General features: G+C 47.4%; 1 long non-coding RNA gene across 1 annotated transcript; it reads right to left on the minus strand.

Annotated features, from left to right (window-relative positions):
• Positions 1-4,087: 4,087 nt before the first annotated feature.
• On the minus strand, positions 4,088-5,836 carry LOC105548052. Its single transcript, XR_001007334.1, has 2 exons — positions 5,772-5,836; positions 4,088-5,635 (listed from the first exon to the last, which is right to left on the minus strand). It is a non-coding gene; the product is annotated as an uncharacterized LOC105548052 (long non-coding RNA).
• Between the last annotated feature and the right edge of the window lie 185 nt (positions 5,837-6,021).

The raw sequence follows: 6,021 nt of genomic DNA on the forward strand, positions 1-6,021 counted from the left end.
CACACACACACAAACCACCCCGAGATGTTGCAAGTTAGGGCTGACAGTCCTACTCGACTCCCCACTTGTAGGAAAGGAGGCAGGAGAGGAGGAGACACCCAGGCACAGCCCGCACCAGCAGGGCCCAAGTGGAGACGGAAATGTCAGCCCTCACTTTGTGTGTCCAGGCTCTTGCCTACAGAACACAACTTCAGCTTATATCTATCATTCTTGCTTGGGATTTTTTTTTTTTAAATCATTTTCGTGTGTCTTCTACCCAATTCCTTATTCCACTAGATTCAATGTTACTCTCACAGTTATACTGGGGAGGGGGCACGAAGGGACAGTTCCTCTGAGAGGAGCGAAATAGGCCTCTCTGTACAGATCTACATCCACAGATTTGTTGGGAGGGCCTGGAGCCTGCTGCATCCCGCCATTTCCCCCCAGCGGTGTAAGTGACTTCCTAATTGTCGCTCTGGCCTCTGACCCGGGGGGTAATACAAGTGCCACTCACGCTAGAGGCTTCTGGTGGTAATTGAGGGCACCCTTTGTACGGTTTCGCCAGCGCTAAGATACCAGGTTAACCCAGTTGTCAAATATGACTAAACAGTGGGATGTGCTGATTATCTGCCGAGTTTTGCTGGGGGCTGGCGTGGGGGTGGGAGGCATCAGCCCATACAACACGCTGCACGAAGCCGCTTATTTTCACATTGTAACAACTTTGGAAACAGAGACCGGCGCGAGCGGCGTCCGCCCCCACCTCCACCTCCGCTGAAGCTGCAGCTTGCTCGGCTGTTTGTTTAACCCGGTGAAGATTTGCATGTCGCGTTTCATCCTGGAGTGGAATTTTCTTGTCCCAGCTCCAGCCCACTCCCACTCCAGACTGCCAAGGCCTAGAGTCTCGTCTGTAAGGCAAGTGCGCCGTGTTAAGAGGTGGGGTCCCCCTTAGTGCCCTGCTTTCACGGACGTGCCCGAGAAATCTCTCCAGGATTTTCACCCGGGAAGGCGGAGGACCAGGCCACACGTGGGCGCCCCCACATTTTGCAGGCTGGAAGCATCCTGAAGTCCTCCCTGGACCTTGTCAGTGTGAAAAGAGGTGTCCTCAAACAGACCAGGGTGCGTCTTCGAGTCCCCCAGCAACCGCTGAACTGCTTATTTTTCTCTTTCTGGGCCCCGCTTTCTCTTTCTTCTCCAGGGTAACCAGAAGCTGTTTTTGAACCAGAAATACCAGCGCCCTCGGGCAGACCTGGGCGCTGGTTTTAACATAGCACACTCCCCACCAAACCCACACCCTGCTTCTTAGGAAAAAAAAAAATTAAACTACCAACCCCAAACCCTCGAGTGCAAACGATGAGTTGTCGCGGAGCGGGTGCAAATGACAAGGATGTGGAACTATGCCACCCGTGTTTTCTCTCCTCTTTTGCAAGATCTCTTGACCTAAAAGTACGACCAGAGTGGCACTGCTCTCGGCCCTGTGATGGAGCCTGGGTGCGTCTTGGCGCACTCCGTGGGTGGGGAGGGCTATGAGGGTCGCTTTCTTGGATTCCTGTTAAAATACTTTGGCTCAGAATGGTTTTTTTTCTTCTTCTTTTATTTTTTTCTCTTTTTTGTTTAAGGTGGCGAAAGCACCAAGGAAATTATGACAGAGAAAGAGAAGGGACAGAGGAGAAGAGAACGAGAAGGCTCGTGTGGCTGTCAATGAAGTGCTGTGCCCTGGGAGACTGTAGTGGAAATGGGGGTGGGGAGGTGTGAAAAGTCCCTGGGGGACGCGGGGTGGAGGGTTGAGGAGAAATCAGACCGCCTAGACGAGCCGGAAAGCCCAGCAGGGGGACCCGGGGGCCGTTCCCAACAGGTGACTTCTGCCCTGGAAGAAGACAGTGGTTCTCGGCTTCCCATAGAGTCTCCGCGTGGATTTACTAATAGAGGGATTGTTAAGTGGCAGCGAGGCGTTTCCGACTCACCCTGTGCAGCCCGGGGAGGAGAAACGCCAAGATTTCCCCCGTCCACCTCCTCCCCCACCCCCAACACACCCTCTTCTTAAGGAAACCTGACAAAGTAATAAATAAGACAATCCGAAAAGCCACTTAGCACTAGTGACATTTTCAAGCCAACCATTTAAAACAGTTCTCGCAGACACCTCGGGCTCTGGCGCCCTGCTCGCCTTCCTCTTCTCCTCCTCCCCTCGGGTCCCCTCCCCTCCCCCTCCCGCCGTTTTCCCGTAGTTCCAGCTGTCCGACTCTAGACGTGGGCACTCGCATATTCCGTTAGATACACGCGTCTGCATCACAATAAAAGTTAGGGAAATCTTCCAAACGAACGCAGGCAAACACCCGGGCCACTTTAACTCTAAGGTGGGGCCCCAAGGAAATCTTTCGGAGGAAGTCCAGATTTTTTTCGTCTGACAGATTTTTTTCATCCTCTAAAAAAATCTAGTTTTTAAACAAAGATCAATGTGTTATGCTAAAGTGTTGAGCTGACTGTTAAAACATTTGGGGAAATAATGACAATGTAACAAAGGCCTGGTTTGGAGTGAATCATCACCCTTTTAAAAGTTAAAGCAATTTTCAGGAGAATAGCTTTCAGCAAACGCTTTACATTATTCAAAACGGCCAAATAATGCTCTATTATAGCGCCTGAATGCTGCCAGTCAGCCCCTAAGTGCAATTTGTGCAAAGGCCCCGGTGCCTTATCTCCACTTCTTTATAAAGAGGTGAATATAAAACAATTTCTTCCAAACCCAGACAGAGAGCACGAAAATTGCTTCCCTTTCTGCAATCAGGGCAATTTAACTGGAGTGCAATTAGCACTATTAAATGTCGATTCTGCATAAACAAATCTGACTGAGCAGCGAAAGTGGGGTGAGAACCTCATATACACTGAAACTGATTTTTTAAAATTATGTATCCGGGTCCTTTACAATTGATCCGTGACGTTTTCATCTTGGAATATATTTACATCATAAATACACTATGGTTAAATCAACATAATTTTTTTTGCAAAAAAATTCAATACGAATCTTAATAAAGAAGAATAGGGTAATTAAAGGGAAGAGTTCACTTCCTTTGAACAAATATTGTTTCTCCCATCTAGGCTCTCCCGGGAGCTTTGATCTGAGCAACTGCTCAAGTTGCTGTGTTTAGAAGGCAAAGCCAGGGAAACAATTCGGTCATTAGCACTGATAGGAAGGATTGGACCTCCTAAGCCACAGATAAAATGCTTCTCCCTGATGCGCAGAAAACATAGTGGCGACTGGGAGGACCAGTTATTTTCTGAATAACTAGATATAGTAACTGGTTAAATATTAAGTGACTGCCCAGTCTCCCCGGAGCTTTGACCTAGCACAGAGTTTAGCAGCGGATATACACCACTGGGGTGGGGTGAGGTTGGGCTGGGGTGAGGTGGAGTTGGGGGGACTCCGGAATATGGTTGAAGGGGAGGCATTGCGGGAGGAGGAACGGAAGGTGCTCGCCTTGGCCAAGCTGGCTGCAGTCAAAGTCTGGACCACCGGGACTAGGAGGAGGGGTTGGGGGTGAAGGGAGCCCAGCCTATAAAAAGCATTTATCTGACCTGTCCTCCCTACTGCCTTTATTTATTTGCTAAGCCACAGCGCTCCTTTTTAAATGATTTGTGCAATTAATTATGCTTTTCATTTGCATGATCTTCACTAGAGCAGTGATTATCAGGTCAGCACGGTGTGGGAGTTGCAGAGATACATTAATAACTTGAGTTAAAAAAAGAAAAAGCTGCCCTTGTGTACCAATGTTGCCTGCCATGAGCAAGGGAGAAGGAAGCCCAGGAAGGTCCATAGTGCCTGTTGAGTCGGGTGAATCCTTTCCACAGTTGGAGTCTTGTCAGCGGTTGGTGAAAATGAAATACAGCCTTTGATTAGCAGGGAATCTTTTATAGTTAACACATATTTATATTTTTTAAAGCACCAGTTGTTGAGATCAAATGGATGGAGAAAATTAATTAAAAATTGAGGAACTCTCCCACAGTTTCTGTTGAGCTTTCCTTTAATATTTGTTCTATAATGTCCTAATTCCAGCCCAACCCTTGCAAATGAAAGAGCAAGGAAGATTCAATAGGCCAATGGGACTTTCATCTTTTCTTTTTTTTTGTATCTCAGAGGCGTCACTGCTATTTAGCAGTGGTAGAAGATGCAAATCTTTCTTGCCTCTGTAGGGTCTACTGAAGAAATTGAAAACCCCTAGTCTATTAAGTATAGTCCAAACGTTTGTTACACAACTAATTTTCTGTTGTTAGATGTATCTGGGCCATATATTTTAAGCTTGCCTCGATCTGTTTATCTGAGCCCAAAATGCATTAACAATTAAGGGAAAGACTGGTGTGTCAAAGGAAGGAAGGTGACTGTAGACTGTGTGATGATTTTAATGACTGCAATTATTGGAAGATTATTCAACAAGCATCATAGATTTGTTTACTGCATCACTCAGAAACTATGGGGGGCCTATTCAGCTTGGGGTTTTACTTTCCTCCCTCCCTCACCAACTACCAAAGAAGGGTCTCAGACCTAAGCAAATGTGGCATTCTGTAGTCACTTTCTTCTTTTTAAGAGCATCTCTTCCAAAATGATGCACATGTATTGTCTCAGCCAACTCTAATGGAACCACCTTTGGAGACATTAAAGCAATCTTTTCACATAGACCTGAACTAATATCAAGAAAAGCCAGAGGCCAGGATTTTGATCATTAGTCAGTTTCTCCTAGCCAGGGTACCAGTTTCCTCAGTGTTACCCTTTCATAGGCAGATTTGAGGAGGCTTCCAACTCTTTCCTCCTCTATCCAGGGCTTGGAGAAGGCACTACAACCACAAGATGTTAAACAGGAGTGTAGGCACACCTCCAGGACACCCTGGGATAAAGATTGGCTTTTCCTTCCTTCCCTTTAACACACCCTCTCGCATGTTACTTCCTATCACAACTCCTGATGTTGCTTTATTAAAAATAAGTAAGTAAAAAGAAAAGGTATGGCTAAATGCATATCCGTTTGTGACTAAGGAAGTTTTTACTGTAAATACAGACACAAGGATGCAAGTAAGGAAAGTTTCTTGTCTGATATCAACAAAATGATCCTCAGTCCACAATAACCTATAAATTGTGGCATGGGCTTTGCTCATTAATCGTGACAGATTTGGAAGGGAGATTGGGGGGAAAATGAACAGCAAATATCCCCACTAACACCCCCTTTCTTCCCTCCCCTGTAGAACTGAGACCGGAGTGACTGTGCCATCTAGACTTTCTTCCTGGGTTCTGTAATCGCCCAAACTCTAGCTTAAGGTGGACTTGCCTGGAACCTTCCTTGTTCAAATGTGAGCCTGCAGGATTCTGCAAGTGGCAATTAGGAGCCTATTACAAGCCATTAGATTGATCAATGTACCTTAAACAATGCGAATGAATTATATGACTGATTTATATGGGGAAGAAAAAGAAAGCAGTGGGGGAGGACGATTTCATCTCCTTTACATCCACACGCTGTTCTGGAGAAGAACCGGGCCCAGCCTATGGTTCATCATAGCTTAGAACCACCCGAGCGATTTATCTAGAAAACTTTTCAAGCAAAGACAAGGTCCTCTCAGCTTGTCCGGTGGCTGGCGAGGTGCACGTTCTCTGCCTCTCTCTCGGCTTCCTAAGGAAGAGCTTAGAAAGACCAAGGCCCCGAGGGGCTGCGGAAGGTCACAGCGACGCCACTCCGCTAGCCAAGGACACCACCCGGAGCGGGCCCAGCTGCCTCCTTCCCTAGAGTCTGTCCCCAGAGAGAGGGAGGACGACTTACATATTTGTTTAACGGAGTGCTGGAGAGCTGCGTGGCCTCCTAATTACGTCAGGAACACAGAACCATCAGCCCTTGAAGTTTCCAGCGAGACTTCGGAAGGAGCGGCGACCCGGCTCCAGGCGCGAGATGACGCGGGGGGTGGGGAGGGAGGGTACTCCGTGGAACGGAACTCCAAGCTAGGGCTGGCGGTTCCAGCTAAACTATCTGGCGAAGACAAAATTACAACAGAGCTGGAGCGATCAAAGCTGGC

This window comes from Mandrillus leucophaeus, unplaced genomic scaffold, assembly GCF_000951045.1.
Source record: "Mandrillus leucophaeus isolate KB7577 unplaced genomic scaffold, Mleu.le_1.0 Scaffold40, whole genome shotgun sequence".
In the NCBI taxonomy this organism is placed as follows: domain Eukaryota; kingdom Metazoa; phylum Chordata; class Mammalia; order Primates; family Cercopithecidae; genus Mandrillus; species Mandrillus leucophaeus.